Here is a 22,211-nt window from a genome sequence, read left to right on the forward strand (position 1 = left end):
ACACCTGGATAGTAGATAGCGGTGCTTCGAGACATATGACTGGACAGCTATATCTTCTTTCGGATGTACACCCAATTAAGGGAGGTTATGTTGCATTTGCCGGAGATAAAGGAGGTCACATTTCAGCTCAAGGTTTATTGAAGAATGAAAAAGTTAGTTTCGAAAAGTGAACTATTGTCAAGAGCTTGCAAACAATTTGTTGTCAGTTTCACAAATCTGTGAGAAATCTTTCAAAGTAGCGTTTGATGACGAATTCAGCTACATTTTGAAGCCAGAGTTTGTGATTTCTGCTGAAATGATTTTGATGAAGGCTCCTAGACAAGCTGATTTATATATGCTAGATATGAATGTTGCTACTTCAACTGCTGAACATCATCAAGCTTTTATTTCCAAAGCTACTGAACAAGATTCTATTACTATTAGAAATGAATGGCATTGTTGATCGAGACAAAGTGATTTCGGATGCTGATTGTGAGGGTTAATCAAAATTTTAGACTTTACATGTAGGATGCATGACATATAGATTTTAGTTTTTAATCTGCACTGCATATTTTTGCTTTCTGTCAGCATTTCCTTGAATACATGCTAGTCTGTAGTTATTTTCTGTTTCTTTTGTTAAAATGCTAAAAGACAAAAAGATTTTATGTTTTAGTATTTTAGGGGGAGTATGTGCTTAAACAGATAATCCTAAACTTAAAATCTACCCCCAACTGTCTCTAACGATTATCAATTATGATAAGAGATACCCTCAACCGACTGTTAAGTTCCTCAACAATTACCATTAGATACGATTTCGGAGATAATTAGGTGACTACCTTCAAACGCAACAGATCGTTCAAAAAGATTTTATGTTTTAGTATTTTAGGGGGAGTATGTGCTTCAACAGAAAATTCCTAAAAAGTGTAACATGCCTTACCAGAAAACCCTAAAAAGTTGAAAAATCCGAAAATGAGCTTGTTTTGATTAATATGTTGGACGTGAAGAAATTACTGTACTGAGAATTGATATATTTGATTAGTAATGACTGATTTGAACGTTTATGTTTATCTATTGTGTGATGTACTGATAGATGTGACTTATGAATTCTTGGAATTAGACAATCATAATAAGAATAACGATAATCTGAGATTCAGAAGTCATGAACGATCTGTTGCGTTTGAAGGTAGTCACCTAATTATTTTCGAAATTGTATCTAATGATAATTGTTGAGGAACTCAACAGTCGGTTGAGGGTATCCCCTATCATAATTGATAATCGTTAGAGAAAGTTGGGGGTGGATTTTAAGTTGAGGATTATCTGTTTGGCTGGTGCATACTACATTGTCACGGGCCTAAGACTTTATAATCGAAACTAAACCCCGAAAATATCAGAGAAAATTAGTTTATGTCGAAAGTAAGTGTCCCTTCTCGCTTAAGGTTAAAAAGTATAATTCCTTATTGCGGACCGTTCAAGCATTTAAGGGAGAACACCTTTGAGTGATCTGAGCACTCAATAAAGAAACATGAGTACATGCATAAAAATGGAAAATTCATTCATGATGGCGTTCAAAATCAATATATCAAAAAACTGTGATATGCTGAAAAAGGAATATCAAAAGAAAATCAAAGTCAAAGATAATTAGTGTATCAAGATGGCAAAGTCCTGAAAGTATGAAGAATGCTGATTCATGATGTGCTCATAAAGAACTCAGATCATTCTTAGTGTGATGCCCCCGCACAGCTTGAATTGTTTAATCACGACGTTCACACTGAACTATCAAGATTCTTGTCGTCTGCAATATAGAGTTATACCTATTAAGACCGTAAGTTAGAAAGGTACTTATCTAGATATATTCTAATTAAATATATATATATGAAAGTTTAACTTTCGATTCTATTTTCCATGTCAACTTGAACCTAATGAAGTTAAGGGCCTTGAGATTTATTTCGTGTGATGACTGGTCATTAGGCAAGTCGGCTTTAACTGTAGACCAATCCCCGCGGTAAATAATGCACCTATTCGGATAATCCAATATATTCTAAAATCTATTGTTTCAACTAGATTGAATATTATTAATACACTGATAGTAGCCAAAGGCTGACAGGGTTATTCAGAATGCCGTGAGAACCATCCTGTTCAATTTGAATGAAATACATGGAAAGAGATAACGGAAAGCTACGTGTAATGAATTGACAACCTAATAAAAATGCACAATCATAAGTGATGGAAGAATCAAGGATTAATGAACTTAGCGTGATCTCAAAAATCATTGCTTTATAGTGTTCAAGTAATTAATGCCAAAATGATTGTCAAAGTGTCCGGAATGAATATGTTCATGTTTAATGAGGATTGATATCAGTAATTGCATGATAATAGACATAGACTGGATAATTAGGAATGAACAATAGAAATTGATTCAATAGGTCAGTTCTGATCCATTTTTAAATTGTTAATCATTTTGCTCACAAAAAGAATGTGGATTTATATGTTTGTTTATCTGTTTAATTAAGTATTTTGCATTGAAAACTGTAAAACAACAAAAAGATTTTGGTTTTGCATGTTATTGCATTTCATTGTAGAATGTCTTTTCTTTGCATATTTTTAGCTGCATGACATTATATTTCAGAAAAGCTATAAAGATTTTATCTTTTCCTTATTTTCTGATTAATCCTCTGAATATGCATAACTACATCTGAAAGAACCAAGTCGAGATCAAGATATTTTTTGCCACCAAATCCATAAGATTGAAGTTTTTAGATCTTGTGATTATTTGAAGAACTTTAATGATTTGAGGTTATTAGTGAAATCAAGATGATATTACACTGTAGGATTTACTGTTGGAACATTGAATGTTTAGAGTAATAACCTTGTTTAGGTTAGGATTTTTGATCTACCTACGTGTTGATGATCATTTCTTGAAGGGTTAGTGATTTATGAATCAAATTAAAGTGCTTGTTAGCTTTAAGATTGCCAAACGAGTCAAAATTCTAAGTTTGTGAAAATTAGAAAATTTGAAATTGCCTAAGTGGCTCACTCACACGTTTGATGTGTGAACCGTATGAGTAACCACACGTGTGAGGTTAACCGTACGGCTGACCTTGTTCTAAAATGTCCTAAGACATTAGGGTCACACGCACGAGTGATTAGGTGAGACGTGGGGTCAATGGTGGATCGTGTGATCAACCGTACGGTTGATCACGAGAGTATAAATAGGGAGTGTTGAGCACAGTCGCTCACACTTGTGCTCCCAAAACTTTTTTTTCTCTCAAATTTCGACCTTCACCGATCGAGTTTTCCACCGCAGCGTTTGTTTATCACATTATTCTGACTACAGCGCCACCATCTAGGTAAGATTTCATCGAGTTTAAGCCTGTTAATTTGTTGTTTGAATGACTCGAAACCCTAAGGGTTTGTAAATCGAATTCTGTGTAATTGGTGCTTGTTTTGATCAGTGTTTGTTATTGTTTTGAGTTAAACGGATCCTATATATGCTATTGTGATGTAAATCGGTCCCTAAAACGATCAAACATGTAATTTGTGGATTTTAAGAAGGCATTTAATACAGTTTTCATCAGACATGCACAAGTGATATCACTCGCACACGTGAGACATGACTCGCACGAGTCAGTACACAGTTGATGATCAACCGTATAAACCTTTGAGCTCACTTGTTAAGTTTGAACTGGTTGCTCACTCGTTTAACAGAGCTGACACGTGTGATTACACGCACGAGTCACCACACGGTTGACTCACTCGCTTATAAACAGTACCTCAATCGTGCACCTTGTCTGAAACCATATTACTGCTCAAATGTGTCAACAGTGGCACGAGTGACTATATCACTCACACGGTTGATCACTCAGCCGCACGTGTGACGTTATCACTCACACGGTTTATCATGTTAATATGTTCATGATACTTTGATGCGAATGCTTTGATATTTTATAATATATGGGTCGTATTTCTAACATTTCTATTAATGTTTCAGTTTGTTAAGATATCATCAAATGGCTGAAAAACAAGTCAACGTTCTAGTTGTTAATGTAGAAGGACAGGGGGAGCAACAAGCTAATCCTCAAGCTAATCCTATCAACCCACCTGTTCAGCAAGAGATTCCTCTAGAGAAGGGTGAACTGAACAATTAAGTTGCTCTCTATGACACTACTTTAGAGAGAGGTGATCATTTTACAGAGATTATAGCTTTCCTTCAGAGATCAAGGATACACACTGCTATTTCTACTCCATGCACACCACACTACAGCCATCAGAGAGAATTTTGGAGAAACGCTGTACTGGATGTATCTGAAGATAATGCTAAGTTTGTTAGTAACGTTCAAGGACATGAGATCACTGTTTCTAAGGAAGTGATAAGAAGGATTTTAGGTTTCAATGACGAAAACTATTCTCACATGATGATCATTCGAGAAAGAATCCATGGTTGTTTTAAGAGATGTGCTTATTCTAGTTACCTAAGTGGTAATTCTGAACTGATGAAGATGCTTCTACCTCCACAGTTTAGATATCTTGCTCACGAGATCATGCATTGTTTGAGTGTACACAAGTCTGGTTTTGATAAGTTAAACGAGAAAGTACAGAGTATGTTTGTGGCACTTGTCTTAAAGGCACCATACTATTTCTCAGGGTTTGTTCTACACTACTTCAAAGTGAATCTTTTTAGTACTACTCAGAGATACCTGATCTATGCCCATTTTCTTCAATTAATCATTAATGACGCTGCACCTGATCTACCTAAGCTTGAAGAGGAGATTATCCACCTTAAGCCGATTAATCCGATTACGTTCCGAAGGATGGAGGAGACAAGGAATGAGGATTTAAAGACTGACTTTAAAAGAAAGCTCATTTGTCTTCTAATCTGAAATGTCCCGTTCATATTGATTATAAACATTCCATATTAATTGATTTCGTTGCGAGGTTTTGACCTCTATATGAGACGTTTATCAAAGACTGCATTCATTTTTAAAACAACCATAACCTTTATTTTATCAATAAAGTTTTTAAAAGCATTACGTAGATTATCAAATAATGATAATCTAAAATATACTATTTACACAAGACAATTACGTAATGGTTTACAATAGAAATATATTACATCGACATATGTTTCTTGAATGCAGTTTTTACACAATATCATACAAACATGGACTCCAAATCTTGTCCTTATTTTAGTATGCAACAGCGGAAGCTCTTAGTATTCACCTGAGAATAAACATGCTTTAAACGTCAACAAAAATGTTGGTGAGTTATAGGTTTAACCTATATATATCAAATCGTAACAATAGAACACAGATTTCATATTTCAATACACATCCCATACATAGAGATAAAAATCATTCATATGGTGAACACCTGGTAACCGACATTAACAAGATGCATATATAATAATATCCCCATCATTCCGGGACACCCTTCGGATATGATATAAATTTTGAAGTACTAAAGCATCCGGTACTTTGGATGGGGTTTGTTAGGCCCAATAGATCTATCTTTAGGATTCGCGTCAATTAGGGTGTCTGTTCCCTAATTCTTAGATTACCAGACTTAATAAAAAGGGGCATATTCGATTTTGATAATTCAACCATAGAATGTAGTTTCACGTACTTGTGTCTATTTTGTAAATCATTTATAAAACCTGCATGTATTCTCATCCCAAAAATATTAAATTTTAAAAGTGGGACTATAACTCACTTTCACAGATATTTCCTTCCTCGGAAATAAGACTTGGCCATGGATCGATTCACGAACCTATACAAATATGTACATATATATCAAAGTATGATCAAAATTAATTACAACCATTTTTATTATGTTTTAAAGATTTGAGTGTATTAAGTCAGATGTCCTCGTTAGTAGCCTACAACTAGTTGTCCACAGTTAGATGTACAAAAATAAATCGATATATATTATCTTGAATCAATCCACGACCCGGTGTATACACATCTCAGGCTAAATCACAACTCAAAGTATATATATTTTTGGAATCAACCTCAACCATGTATAGCTAACTCCAACATTACTGCATATAGAGTGTCTATGGTTGTCCCAAATAATATATATACATGGGTCGATATGATATGTCAAAACATTTGCATACGTGTCTATGGTATCCCAAGATTACATAATATATTAGAATACATGTATAATACAATATAAGTTAGCTAGGATATGATTTGTATAGATTTGTTAAACATTTCCCGTAGCTAAAAAGATCAAAAATATCCAATCTTGTTTTACCCATAACGTCTTCATTTTAAATCCGTTTTGAGTGAATAAAATTGCTATGGTTTCATATTGAACTCTAATTTAATAATCCAAACAGAAAAGGTATAGGTTTATAGTCAAAAATTTAAGTTACATGTCAATTACTAAAGAGGTAGTCATTTTCGTCGAAAGAACGACATCTTGATGACCATTTTGAAAAGCATACTTTCACTTTGAGTTTAACCAAGATTTTTGGATATAGATTCATGTTCATATGAAAAATCATTTTTCCAGAAGAACAACTTTTAAATCAAAGTTTATCATAGTTTTTAATTATCCAAACCAAAACAGCCCCCGGTTTCACTACGACAGCGTATATCCGATTTTATGGTGTTCATCGTGTTTCCAGGTTTTAAATCATTAAGTTAGCATATCATATAGATATATAACATGTGTTTAGTTGATTTTAAAAGTCAAGTTAGAAGGATTAACTTTTGTTTGCTAACAAGTTTAGAATTAACTAAACTATGTTCTAGTGATTACAAGTTTAAACCTTCGAATAAGATAGCTTTATATGTATGAATCGAATGATGTTATAAACATCATTACTACCTTAAGTTTTCTGGATAAAACTACTGGAAATGAGAAAAATGGATCTAGCTTCAAAGGATCCTTGGATGGCTTGAAAGTTCTTGAAGCAGAATCATGACACGAAAACAGTTCAAGTAAGATTTTCACTCGAAATAAGATTGTTATAGTTGTAGAAATTTCATCAAAGTTTGAATATGAATATTACCTTGAATTAGAAAGATAATCTAATATAAATAACAAAGGATCCTTGATCTTAGATGATTACTTGGAATGGATTAGAAAGCTTGGAAGTAGACTTGCAAACTTGGAAGTATTCTTGATTTTTATGAAACTATACTTATGGAATTTATGAAGAACACTTAGAACTTGAAGATGGAACTTGAGAGAGATCAATTAGATGAATAAAATTGAATAATGAAAGTGTTTGTAGGTGTTTTTGGTCGTTGGTATATGGATTAGATATAAAGGATATGTAATTTTGTTTTCATGTAAATAAGTCATGAATGATTACTAATATTTTTGTAATTTTATGAGATATTTCATGCTAGTTGCCAAATGATGGTTCCCACATGTGTTAGGTGACTCACATGGGTTGCTAAGAGCTGATCATTGGAGTGTATATACCAATAGTACATACATCTAAAAGCTGTGTATTGTACAAGTACGAATACGGGTGCATACGAGTAGAATTGTTGATGAAACTGAACGAGGATGTAATTGTAAGCATTTTTGTTAAGTAGAAGTACTTTGATATATGTCTTAAATTCTTTCAAAAGTATAAGAATACATATCAAAACATAACATGTATATACATTCTAATGGAGTCATTAAGTCTTCGTTAGTCGTTACATGTAAGTGTCGTTTTGAAACCTTTAAGTTAACGATCTCAATTAATGTTGTTAACCCAATGTTTATTATATCAAATGAGATGTTAAATTATTATGTTATCATGATATTATGATGTATGAATATCTCTTAATATGATATATACATTAAAATATTGTTACAACGATAATCGTTACATATAAGTCTCGTTTCGTAATTCTTGAGTTAGTAGTCTTGTTTTTACATATGTAGTTCATTGTTAACACACTTAATGATATATTTAAATATCATTTTATCATGTTAAATATAGTGTATCAATATCTTAATATGATACATATGTATTTAGTAGACGTTATCATAACGAAAATCGTTATATATATCATTTCGAGTTTCTTAACTTAGTAATCTCATTTCTTATGTATATCACACATTGTTAATATACTTAGTGAGATACTTACTCATCATAATCTCATGTAAACCATATATATATGTCTATATATACCACAACATGTAGTTTTTACAAATTTGTAACGTTCGTGAATCGCCGGTCAACTTGGGTGATCATTTGTCTATATGAAACTTTTTTCATTTAATCAACTCTTAACAAGTTTGATTGCTTAACATGTTGGAAACATTTAGTCATGTAAATATCAATCTCAATTAATATATATAAACATGGAAAAGTTCGGGTCACTACAGTACCGACCCGTTAAATAAATTTCGTCCCGAAATTTTAAGCTGTTGAAGGTGTTGACGAATCTTCTGGAAATAGATGCGGGTATTTATTATTCATCTAATCTTCACACTCCCAGGTGAACTCGAGTCCTCTACGAGAATTCCATCGAACCTTAACAATCGGTATCTTGTTTTGCTTAAGTCTCTTAACCTCACGATCCATTATTTCGACAGGTTCTTCATTGAATTGAAGTTTTTCATTGATTTGGATTTCGTCCAACGGAATAGTGAGATCTTCTTTAGCAAAATATTTCTTCAAATTCGAGACGTGAAAAGTGTTATGTACAGCCGCGAGTTGTTGAGGTAGCTCCAGTTGGTAAGCTACTGGTCCGACACGATCTATAATCTTGAATGGTCCAATGTACCTTGGATTTAGTTTCCCCCGTTTACCAAATCGAACAACGCCTTTCCAAGGTGAAATCTTAAGCATGACCATTTCTCCAATTTCAAACTCTATATCTTTTCTTTTACTGTCCGCGTAGCTCTTTTGTCGACTCTGGGCGGTTTTCAATCGTTGTTGAATTTGGATGATTTTCTCGGTAGTTTCTTGTATTATCTCTGGACCCGTAATCTGTCTATCCCCCAATTCATTCCAACAAATCAGAGACCTGCACTTTCTACCATAAATTGCCTCAAACGGCGCCATCTCAATACTAGAATGATAACTGTTGTTGTAGGAAAATTCTGCTAACGGTAGGTGTCGATCCCAACTATTTTCGAAATCAATAACACATGCTCGTAGCATGTCTTCAAGCATTTGTATCATCCTTTCGCTCTGCCCATCAGTTTGTGGATGATAGGCAGTACTCATGTCTAGACGAGTCCCCAATGCTTGTTGCAATGTCTGCCAGTACCTTGAAACAAATCTACCATCCCTATCAGAGATAATAGAGATGGGTATTCCATGTCTGGAGACAACCTCCTTCAAATACAATCGTGCCAACTTCTCCATTTTGTCATCTTCTCTCATTGACAGGAAGTGTGCTAACTTGGTGAGACGATCAACTATTACCCAAATAGTATCATAACCACTTGTAGTCCTTGTCAATTTAGTAATGAAATCAAATGGTAATGTTTTCCCATTTCCATTCCGGGATTTCAGGTTATTGTAGTAGACCTGATGGTTTCTGATGTTCAGCTTTGACCTTAGAACACGTCAAATATTCTCCTACATATTTAGCAATATCGGCTTTCATACCCGGCCACCAAAAGTGTTCTCGAGATCTTTATACATCTTCCCCGCTCCGGGATGTATTGAATATCTTTTTTTATGTACTTCTTTAAGTACCATTTCTCTCACATCTCCAAACCTTGGTACCCAAATTCTATCAGCCCTATATCGGGTTCCACCTTCCCGAATATTAAGATGTTTCTCTGATCCTTTGGGTATCTCATTCTTAAACTTTCCTTCTTTTACAACCCCCTGCTGCGCCTCCCTTATTTGAGTAGTAAGGTTAGTACGAATAATTATATTCATAGCTTTTACCCGTATAGGTTCTCTTTCCTTTCTACTCAAAGCGTCAGCTACCACATTCGCCTTCCCCGGGTGGTATCGAATCTCAAAATCATAATCATTCAACAGTTCAATCCACCTGCGTTGTCTCATATTCAGTTGCTTCTAATTAAATATATGTTGGAGACTTTTGTGGTCGGTATATATAATACTTTTGACCCTATATAAATAATGCCTCCAAGTCTTTAATGAAAAAAAGGACCCAATTACAAATCGTGAGTCGTATAATTTTGCTCGTGAATCTTCAATTGTCTAGACGCATAAGTAATCACCTTCGTTCGTTGCATTAATACACAACTGAGACCTTGCTTTAATGTGTCACAATAAATCACAAAATCATCATTCCCTTCAGGCAATGACAATATAGGTGCCGTAGTTAGCTTTTTCTTCAATAACTGAAACGCATTCTCTTGTTTATCCTTCCATTCAAATTTCTTCCCTTTATGCGTTAATGCAGTCAAGGGTTTTGCTATTTTGGAGAAATCTTGGATGATTCTTCTGTAGTAACTAGCCAATCCTAAAAATTGACGTATATGCTTCGGGGTTTTTGGGGTTTCCCACTTTTCAACGATTTTGATCTTTGCCGGGTCCACCTGGATACCTTCTTTGTTCACTATGTGACCGAGGAATTGAACTTCTTCCAACCAAAATGCACACTTTGAAAACTTAGCATATAGTTTTTCTTTCCTCAATACTTCTAGCACTTTTCTCAAATGTTCTTCGTGCTCTTGATCATTCTTTGAGTAAATAAGTATGTCATCAATGAAAACAATGACAAACTTGTCAAGATATGGCCCACACACTCGGTTCATAAGGTCCATGAACACAGCTGGTGCGTTAGTTAATCCAAACGGCATAACCATAAACTCGTAATGACCATAACGCGTCCTAAAAGCAGTTTTTGGAATATCATCCTCCTTAACTCGCATTTGATGATATCCAGAACGTAAATCGATTTTTGAATAAACCGACGAGCCTTGTAGTTGATCAAATAAGTCGTCAATTCTCGGCAGTGGATAACGGTTTTTGATGGTAAGTTTATTCATCTCTCTGTAGTCAATACACAACCTAAATGTACCATCCTTCTTCGTGACAAACAAAACAGGAGCTCCCCATGGTGATGTGCTTGGTCGAATGAAACCACGTTCTAATAGTTCTTGTAGTTGGCTTTGCAGTTCTTTCATCTCGCTGGGTGCGAGTCTGTAAAGAGCACGAGCTATTGGTGCAGCTCCTGGTACAAGATCTATTTGAAATTCAACAGATCGATGTGGAGGTAGTCCCGGTAATTCTTTTGAAAATACATCGGGAAATTCTTTTGCGACGGGAACACCATTGATGCTGTTTTCTTCAGTTTGTACTTTCTCGACGTGTGCCAGAACAGCATAGCAACCTTTTCTTATTAGTTTTTATACCTTCAAATTACTAATAAGATGTAGCTTCGTGTTTCCCTTTTCTCCGTACACCATTAAGGGTTCTCCTTCTTCTCGTACAATGCGAATTGCATTTTTGTAACATACGATCTCTGCTTTCACCTCCTTCAGCCAGTTCATGCCAACTGTTACATCAAAACTCCCTAACTCTACTGGTATCAAATCAATCTTAAATATTTCGCTACCTAGTTTAATTTCTCGATTCCGGCATATATAATCTGCTGAAATTAATTTACCGTTTGCTAATTCGAGTAAAAATTTACTATCCAACGGCGTCAATGGACAACTTAATTTAGCACAAAAATCTCTACTCATATAGCTTCTATCCGCACCCGAATCAAATAAAACGTAAGCAGGTTTATTGTCAATAAGAAACGTACCCGTAACAAGCTCCGGGTCTTCCTGTGCCTCTGTCGCATTAATATTGAAAACTCTTCTGTGGCCTTGTCCATTTGTGTTCTCCTGGTTTGGGCAATTTCTAATAATGTGGCCCGGTTTTCCACATTTATAACAAACTACATTGGCATAACTAGCTCCGAGACTACTTGCTCCGCCATTACTCATTCCGACACCATTTGTTCCTTTCGTTCTACTAACCCCTGGTCCGTAGACCTCACACTTTGCCGCGCTATGACCATTTCTTTTACACTTGTTGCAAAATTTGGTGCAGAACCCCGAGTGATACTTTTCACACCTTTGGCATAGCTGCTTCTGATTGTTGTTGTTGTTGCGGTTGTTATTATTGTGGGGATGATTGTTGTAGTTGTTGTTGTTGTGCCGTTTGTTGTAGTTGCGATTAATTTTGCGATTGTTGGGATAGTTGTTGTTTTGGTGACTCTTATCACCGTTTTCCTCCCACTTTCTTTTGACTAGCTTCACGTTGGCCTCTTCGGCTGCCTGTTCTTTAATTCTTCCCTCAATATGGTTCACTAGTTTGTGAGCCATTCTACATGCCTTTTGTATGGAGGCAGGCTCGTGTGAACTTATATCTTCTTGGATTCTCTCCGGTAACCCTTTCACAAAAGCGTCGATCTTCTCTTCCTCATCTTCGAACGCTCTCGGACACAATAGGCACAATTCTGTGAATCGTCTTTTGTACGAAGTAATATCGAATCCCTGTGTTCGTAACCCTCTAAGTTCTAACTTGAGCTTATTGACCTCGGTTCTGGGACGGTACTTCTCGTTCATCAAGTGCTTGAATGCTGACCACGGTAGCGAGTAAGCAGCATCTTGTTCCACTTGCTCTAGATAGGTATTTCACCATGTTAACGCAATACCTGTGAAGGTATGCGTAGCGTACTTCACTTTGTCTCCTTCAGCACACTTACTTATGGCAAACACCGATTCAAATTTCTCGGTCCACCATTTCAATCCGATTGGTCCTTCGGTCCCATCAAATTCTGAAGGTTTGCAGGCAGTGAATTCCTTGTAGGAGCATCCTACACGATTTCTTGAGCCGTTAGCTGTATTGCTAGATTCAGAGTTATTGTTGGTATGTAGCGCGGCCTGTACTGCGGCTATGTTTGAAGCAAGAAAGGTACAAAATTCCTCTTCGCTCATATTCAAGGTGTGTCGAGTAGTCGCTGCCATTTCCTTCAAAATAGTCAAATGAAACAAGTTAATCATACAGAATATTAAGAGTAGTCAATAGTATCTTGTAGCATAATATGAACTCATTTATAAAAGCTTTTTCTTCATATTAGCGTTTTTAAGTTTAAATTCAAGTACTACCTACCCGTTAAGTTCATACTTAGTAGCTAATATACAATTCAACTACTACAATTCTATATGAAAAATTGATTATAGTAATATATCACATACAAATATTCTTCAAACTTACAACTTCGCTATATTACATATAACATGAAATATAGTACACTATGATACAGGACAGTTTTGAAGATAAATCTAGTTAATACGCAAGTTGTTCAGCAAAGGAAATAAAGACACGTAATTCATAAGTCTAAAAATATGTCATGCATTCTGGTTTTACTAAGACGACTTCCCATCCTTGGTCTTGTGGAAAATAACCGTTATGACCATTGGCTAGGCAGCATGTTGTAATCTCGTCAAAAGGACGAGGGTTTCATAATGTCCAACAGCCCCGTAATAATCTAAAAACCTTGTTTATCACCCCAACTACTGAATCCGTCACTTGTGGGAAAGTTTTATTTAAAAGCTGCAATCTGATGTTCTTTTTCTCACTTTGGTAAGAAGCGAACATCACTAACCCATAAGCATAACATGCTTCTTTATGTTGCATGTTAGAAGCTCTTTCTAATTCACGAAATCTTATGTTGGGATATGTTGAGTCAAAATAGGTTCTTAACCCGTAGCGTAAAATTGCATTTGGGTTCCCCGCATTTAACGCTTTAAAGAAAACACGGCGTAACTTAAAGTCTCCCCAATGTGATATACCCCACCTATCAAAGGAAAACCTTTTATAAACTAAGGCATTTCTGGAAAGTCTTTCAAATGTTTGACAAGTTAATTTCGCCATAACTAAATGTGCAGATGAATTCTGACCGACTCTAGACAAGATTTCCTCAATCATATCCTCTGGTAGGTCTTCTAAAATATTCGGTTGTCTACCCTTAATGTCCATTTTGTTTTTATACTTTAAAATAGACAAGGATTAGATTCATAATAACAAACAATACAAGCAATTTTTACATAGAACATAAAAGTACAAGCACACTACAATATATTTATTACACAACATGCTCACACCCCTGTAATCTGAATCACTGGTTTCTTCTTCTTCGGACTTGGTTCTTTTTCCTAATTTTCTAGGGATATATGATGTTCCTCTAATACGAGCCGTCGTTTTCCACATTGGTTTAGAAAAACCTGGTGGTTTAGAGGTTCCCGGGTTATTATCACGATATTGAAAATACGGGTGTTGACGGTACATATAAAGTTCATCGGGGTCGGAATCAGATTTCTCTATTTTGATGCCTTTTCCCTTATTATTTTCTTTTGCCTCATTAAATTGGGTCGGGGTAATTTCTATAACATCATCGGAATCCTCATCAGGATCCGATTCATCGGAAAATTGGTAATTTTCCCAATATTTTGCTTCCTTAGCGGAAACACCATTGACCATTATTAACTTTGGTCCATTGGTTGAGGATTTTCTTTTATTTGACCGGTTTTCTGTGGTTCCTACTATTCCCCCCTCCGGAACCTCTTCTTCTTCTGGTTCCTCTTCTTCCGGTTCCTCTTCTTCCGGTTCCGGTTCCTCTTCTTCCGGTTCTTCGGGAACTTGTGAATCTTGCCAATATATATTCGACTCTTCGTTATTATTAGGTGAGTCAATGGGATTTATGCTAGAGGTAGACATCTATCACACAATATCAAACATGTTAAGAGATTAATATATCACATAATATTTACATGTTAATAATATATAGTTTCCAACAAAAATGTTAAGCAATCATTTTTAAAGAAAATACGGTTGAAGTCCAAACTCACTAATGCATCCTAAAAAACTCGATAAGACACACTAATGCAAATTTTCTGGTTCTCTAATACCAACGCTCGGATACCAACTGAAATGTCCCGTTCATATTGATTATAAACGTTCCATATTAATTGATTTCGTTGCGAGGTTTTGACCTCTATATGAGACGTTTTTCAAAGACTGCATTCATTTTTAAAACAACCATAACCTTTATTTTATCAATAAAGGTTTTAAAAGCATTACGTAGATTATCAAATAATGATAATCAAAAATATACTGTTTACACATGACCATTACATAATGGTTTACAATAGAAATATATTACATCGACATATGTTTCTTGAATGCAGTTTTTACACAATATCATACAAACATGGACTCCAAATCTTGTCCTTATTTTAGTATGCAACAGCGGAAGCTCTTAGTATTCACCTGAGAATAAACATGCTTTGAACGTCAACAAAAATGTTGGTGAGTTATAGGTTAATGAAATGTCCCGTTCATATTGATTATAAACGTTCCATATTAATTGATTTCGTTGTGAGGTTTTGACCTCTATATGAGACATTTTTCAAAGACTGCATTCATTTTTAAAACAACTATAACCTTTATTTTATCAATAAAGGTTTCAAAAGCATTACGTAGATTATCAAATAATGATAATCTAAAATATACTGTTTACACACGATCATTACATAATGGTTTACAATAGAAATATATTACATCGACATATGTTTCTTGAATGTAGTTTTTACACAATATCATACAAACATGGACTCCAAATCTTGTCCTTATTTTAGTATGCAACAGCGGAAGCTCTTAGTATTCACCTGAGAATAAAAATGCTTTAAACGTCAACAAAAATGTTGGTGAGTTATAGGTTTAACTTATATATATCAAATCGTAACAATAGACCACAAGATTTCATATTTCAATATACATCCTATACATAGAGATAAAAATCATTCATATGGTGAACACCTGGTAACCGACATTAACAAGATGCATATATAAGTATATCCCCATCATTCCGGGACACCCTTCGGATATGATATAAATTTTGAAGTACGAAAGCATCCGGTACTTTGGATGGGGTTTGTTAGGCCCAATAGATCTATCTTTAGGATTCGCGTCAATTAGGGTGTCTGTTCCCTAATTCTTAGATTACCAGACTTAATAAAAAGGGGCATATTCGATTTCGATAATTCAACCATAGAATGTAGTTTTACGTACTTGTGTCTATTTTGTAAATCATTTATAAAACCTGCATGCATTCTCATCCCAAAAATATTAGATTTTAAAAGTGGGACTATAACTCACTTTCACAGATATTTCCTTCCTCGGAAATAAGACTTGGCCACGGATCGATTCACGAACCTATACAAATATGTACATATATATCAAAGTATGATCAAAATATAATTACAACCATTTTTATTATGTTTTAAAGATTTGAGTGTATTAAGTCAGATGTCCTCGTTAGTAACCTACAACTAGTTGTCCACAGTTAGATGTACAGAAATAAATCGATATATATTATCTTGAATCAATCCACGAACAAGTGTATACATGTATCAGGCTAGATCACAACTCAAAGTATATATATTTTTGGAATCAACCTCAACCCTGTATAGCTAACTCCAACATTACTGCATATAGAATGTCTATGGTTGTTCCAAATAATATATATACATGGGTCGATATGATATGTCAAAACATTTGCATACGTGTCTATGGTAACCCAAGATTACATAATATATTAGAATACATGTATAATACAATATAAGTTAGCTAGGATGTGATTTGTATAGATTTGTTAAACATTTCCCGTAGCTAAAAAGATCAAAAATATCCAATCTTGTTTTACCCATAACTTCTTCATTTTAAATCCGTTTTGAGTGAATCCAATTGCTATGGTTTCATATTGAACTTAAGTTTATGAATATATACAGAAAAAGTATAAGTTTATAGTCAGAATTATAGGTTACAAGTCGTTTTTTAAAGGTAGTCATTTCAGTCGAAAGAACGACGTCTAGATGACCATTTTGGAAAACATACTTTCACTTTGAGTTTAACCATGATTTTTGGATATAGTTTCATGTTCATAAGAAAAATCATTTTCCTAGAAGAACAACTTTTAAATCAAAATTTATCATAGTTTTTAATTAACTAACCCAAAACAGCCCGCGGTGTTACTACAACGGCGTATATCCGGTTTTACGGTGTTTTTCGTGTTTTCCGATTTTAAATCATTAAGTTAGCATATCATATAGATATAGAACATGTGTTTAGTTGATTTTAAAAGTCAAGTTAGAAGGATTAACTTTTATTTGTGAACAAGTTTAGAATTAACTAAACTATGTTCTAGTGATTTCAAGTTTAAACCTTCGAATAAGATAGCTTTATATGTATGAATCGAATGATGTTATGAACATCATTACTACCTCAAGTTTTCTGGATAAAACTACTGGAAATGAGAAAAATAGATCTAGCTTCAAAGGATCCTTGGATGGCTTGAAAGTTCTTGAAGCAGAATCATGACACGAAACAAGTTCAAGTAAGATTTCCACTCGAAATAAGATTGTTATAGTTATAGAAATTGAATCAAAGTTTGAATATGAGTATTACCTTTTATTAGAAAGATATCTTACTATAAATAAGAAAGATTTCTTGAAGTTGGATGATCACTTTACAAGATTGGAAGTAAGCTAGCAAACTTGGAAGTATTCTTGATTTTATGAAACTAGAACTTATAGAATTTATGAAGAACACTTAGAACTTGAAGATAGAACTTGAGAGAGATCACTTAGATGAAGAAAATTGAAGAATGAAAGTGTTTGTAGGTGTTTTTGGTCGTTGGTATATGGACTAGATATAAAGGATATGTAATTTTGTTTTCATGTAAATAAGTCATGAATGATTACTAATATTTTTGTAATTTTATGAGATATTTCATGCTAGATTCCAAATGATGGTTCCCACATGTGTTAGGTGACTCACATGGGCTGCTAAGAGCTGATCATTGGAGTATATATACCAATAGTACATACATATAAAAGCTGTGTATTATACGAGTACGAATACGGGTGCATACGAGTAGAATTGTTGATGATACTGAACGAGGATGTAATTGTAAGCATTTTTGTTAAGTAGAAGTATTTTTATAAGTGTCTTGAAGTCTTTCAAAAGTGTATGAATACATATTAAAACACTACATGTATATACATTTTAAATGAGTCGTTAAGTCATCGTTAGTCGTTAAATGTAAATGTTGATTTGAAACCTTTAAGTTAACGATCTTGTTAAATGTTGTTAACCCAATGTTTATTATATCTAATGAGATGTTAAATTATTATATTATCATGATATTATGATATATTAATATATCTTAATATGATATATATACATTTAAATGTCGTTACAACGATAATCGTTACATATATGTCTCGTTTCGAAATCATTAAGTTAGTAGTCTTATTTTTACATATGTAGTTCATTGTTAACACACTTAATGATATATTTAAATATTATTTTATCATGTTAAATATAGTGTATCAATATCTTAATATGATACATATGTATTTAGTAGACGTTATCATAACGATAATCATTATATATATCATTTCGAGTTTCTTAACTTAGTAATCTCATTTCTTATGTATATCACACATTGTTAATATACTTAGTGAGATACTTACTCATCATAATCTCATGTCAACCATATATATATGTCTATATATACCACAACATGTAGTTTTTACAAATTTGTAACGTTCGTGAATCGTCGGTCAACTTGGATGATCAATTGTCTATATGAAACTTATTTCATTTAATCATGTCTTAACAAGTTTGATTGCTTAACACGTTGGAAACATTTAGTCATGTAAATATCAATCTCAATTAATATATATAAACATGGAAAAGTTCGGGTCACTACATTTAACCTATATATATCAAATCGTAACAATAGACCACAAGATTTCATATTTCAATACACATCCCATACATAGAGATAAAAATTTATTCATATGGTGAACACCTGGTAACCGACACTAACAAGATGCATATATAAGAATATCCCCATCATTCTGGGACACCCTTCGGATATGATATAAATTTCGAAGTACTAAAGCATCCGGTACTTTGGATGGGGTTTGTTAGGCCTAATAGATCTATCTTTAGGATTCGCGTCAATTAGGGTATTTGTTCCCTAATTCTTAGATTACCAGACTTAATAAAAAGGGGCATATTCGATTTCGATAATTCAACCATAGAATGTAGTTTCACGTACTTGTGTCTATTTTGTAAATCATTTATAAAACCTGCATGTATTCTCATCCCAAAAATATTAGATTTTAAAAGTGGGACTATAACTCACTTTCACAGATATTTCCTTCCTCGGAAATAAGATTTGGCCATGGATCGATTCACGAACCTATACAAATATGTACATATATATCAAAGTATGATCAAAATATAATTACAACCATTTTTATTATGTTTTAAAGATTTGAGTGTATTAAGTCAGCTGTCCTCGTTAGTAACCTACAACTAGTTGTCCACAGTTAGATGTACAGAAATAAATCGATATATATTATCTTGAATCAATCCACGACCTAGTGTATACACGTCTCAGGCTAAATCACAACTCAAAGTATATATATTTTTGGAATCAACCTCAACCATGTATAGTTAACTCCAACATTACTGCATATAGAGTGTCTATGATTGTTCCAAATAATATATATACATGGGTCGATATGATATGTCAAAACATTTGCATACGTGTCTATGGTATCCCAAGATTACATAATATATTAGAATACATGTATAATACAATATAAGTTAGCTAGGATATGATTTGCATAGATTTGTTAAACATTTCCCGTAGCTAAAAAGATCAAAAATATCCAATCTTGTTTTACCCATAACTTCTTCATTTTAAATCCGTTTTGAGTGATTTAAATTGCTATGGTTTCATATCGAACTATAATTTAAGAATCCAAACAGAAAAAGTATAGGTTTATAGTGAGAAATTTAAGTTACATGTCAATTACTAAAGAGGTAGTCATTTCCGTCGAAAGAACGACATCTTGATGCCCATTTTGAAAAACATACTTTCACTTTGAGTTTAACCAAGATTTTTGGTTATAGTTTCATGTTCATATGAAAAATCATTTTTCCAGAAGAATAACTTTTAAATCAAAGTTTATCATAGTTTTTAATTATCCAAACCAAAACAGCCCCCGGTTTCACTACGACGGCGTATATCCGATTTTATGGTGTTCATCGTGTTTCCAGGTTTTAAATCATTAAGTTAGCATATCATATAGATATATAACATATGTTTAGTTGATTTTAAAAGTCAAGTTAGAAGGATTAACTTTTGTTTGCCAACAAGTTTAGAGTTAACTAAACTATGTTCTAGTGATTACGAGTTTAAACCTTCGAATAAGATAGCTTTATATGTATGAATCGAATGATGTTATGAACATCATTACTACCTCAGGTATTCTGGATAAAACTTCTGTAAATGAGAAAAATGGATCTAGCTTCAAAGGATCCTTAGATGGCTTGAAAGTTCTTGAAGCAGAATCATGACACGAAAACAGTTCAAGTAAGATTTTCACTCGAAATAAGATTGTTATAGTTGTATAAATTTAATCAAAGTTTGAATATGAATATTACCTTGAATTAGAAAGATAATATACTGTAAATAACAAAGGTTCCTTGATCTTAGATGATTACTTGGAATGGATTAGAAAGCTTGGAAGTAGACTTGCAAACTTGGAAGTATTCTTGATTTTTATGAAACTATACTTATGGAATTTATGAAGAACACTTAGAACTTGAAGATGGAACTTGAGAGAGATCAATTAGATGAAGAAAATGGAAGAATTAAAGTGTTTGTAGGTGTTTTTGGTCGTTGGTATATCGATTAGATATAAAGGATATGTAATTTTGTTTTCATGTAAATAAGTCATGAATGATTACTAATATTTTTGTAATTTTATGAGATATTTCATGCTAGTTGCCAAATGATGGTTTCCACATGTGTTAGGTGACTCACATAGGCGGCTAAGAGCTGATCATTGGAGTGTATATACCAATAGTATATACATCTAAAAGCTGTGTATTGTACGAGTACGAATACGGGTGCATACGAGTAGAATTGTTGATAAACTGAACGAGGGTGTAATTGTAAGCATTTTTGTTAAGTAGAAGTACTTTGATATATGTCTTGAAGTCTTTCAAAAGTGTAAAAATACATATCAAAACACAACATGTATATACATTCTAATGGAGTCATTAAGTCTTCGTTAGTCGTTACATGTAAGTGTTGTTTTGAAACCTTTAAGTTAACGATCTCAATTAACGTTGTTAACCCAATGTTTATTATATCAAATAAGATGTTAAATTATTATGTTATCATGATATTATGATGTATGAATATCTCTTAATATGATATATACATTAAAATATCGTTACAACGATAATCGTTACATATAAGTCTTGTTTCGTAATTCTTGAGTTAGTAGTCTTGTTTTTACATATGTAGTTCATTGTTAACACACTTAATGATATATTTAAATATCATTTTATCATGTTATATATAGTGTATCAATATCTTAATATGATACATATGTAATTAGTAGACGTTATCATAACGATAATCGTTATATATATCATTTCGAGTTTCTTAATTTAGTAATCTCATTTCTTATGTATATCACATATTGTTAATATACTTAGTGAGATACTTACTCATCATAATCTCATGTCAACCATATATATATGTCTATATATACCACAACATGAAGTTTTTACAAATTTGTAACATTCGTGAATCGCCGGTCAACTTGGGTGATCAATTGTCTATATGAAACTTATTTCATTTAATCAAGTCTTAACAAGTTTGATTGCTTAACACGTTGGAAACATTTAGTCATGTAAATATCAATCTCAATTAATATATATAAACATGGAAAAGTTCGGGTCACTACATAATCAAGGAGAATTATATATGTCCAGCAGGTAATGCTTGGAGGAATGAGGATTCAGACTCTAACTATGAAGTTACCGATGAGGAAGGTGAGGGTGATAATCAAAAAGCTACTGGTAATGTTCAAGGAGGAGGTAATGTTGATGATGAGATTATCGAGGGTGATGATGAAGCGACAGAGGAGAATGTCAGCTTGATTCAGAGGAAAAGGAAAGGAAAGGATCCTATGACCTCAGAACAACTCAAGAAGAAGGAGAAAAGAACGAAGTATTCTTATGAGTCACCTCAGAAGTCATCACAGGGAGGTTTAAAACAACAAGCTCAGAGGAAATCATCCGGGTTTATGAAGGATGCAAGGGCTGCTGTTACCTCACCGAAACCTGCCACAACAACACCTCAGGTCATGCCAGACGAATACAAGACACAGCAAAATCTACTGATGTCTTTTATCAT

Source organism: Rutidosis leptorrhynchoides, chromosome 7 (genome assembly GCF_046630445.1).
Source record: "Rutidosis leptorrhynchoides isolate AG116_Rl617_1_P2 chromosome 7, CSIRO_AGI_Rlap_v1, whole genome shotgun sequence".
In the NCBI taxonomy this organism is placed as follows: domain Eukaryota; kingdom Viridiplantae; phylum Streptophyta; class Magnoliopsida; order Asterales; family Asteraceae; genus Rutidosis; species Rutidosis leptorrhynchoides.